Raw genomic sequence first — 512 nt, 5'->3', positions numbered from 1 at the left:
ATCCCCTTGCCACCGCTGCTGCAGGCTTCTGCAGGCAGTCACCACCCCCACCCCCCAGCAAGATTATTGTTTACAAATTTGCTCCTCACTTCCATGTGCTCAGGGAGAGCAGGGTATGACAGTAAGGAGAGGGAGAATGGACTGCCAGGGTAGAAAGTTGAGGGGGGAAGCAGAAAGCAAAGGTGCTACCTGACACCAAGATGTATTTTCCCTGCTGTAGCAGTGGTGGGAGGGGCAAAGTTAAGGCAAACCTCCCATAATTACATCCCATACCTGGAAAATTATAGCAAATGTATACATTTTCCACACATAGAATCTAATTATTGGGAAGTCATATATAATAAGGGTCATCTTCTAGTCAAGTACATGTTTCTTTTTTTATTTGTACCTTGTGATTTTTCAAAAATCTTTCTACAAATAAAATCACAAATAGTACTACAAATGGTAAACTAAAATTCATGGACTATTTAGGTCCAAAGGCAAACAAAACCTCATTGTCTTATTTAAAAAAA

This window comes from Alligator sinensis, unplaced genomic scaffold (genome assembly GCF_000455745.1).
Source record: "Alligator sinensis unplaced genomic scaffold, ASM45574v1 scaffold649_1, whole genome shotgun sequence".
Lineage (NCBI taxonomy): Eukaryota > Metazoa > Chordata > Crocodylia > Alligatoridae > Alligator > Alligator sinensis.
Note: the sequence above shows the minus strand (reverse complement) of the source record.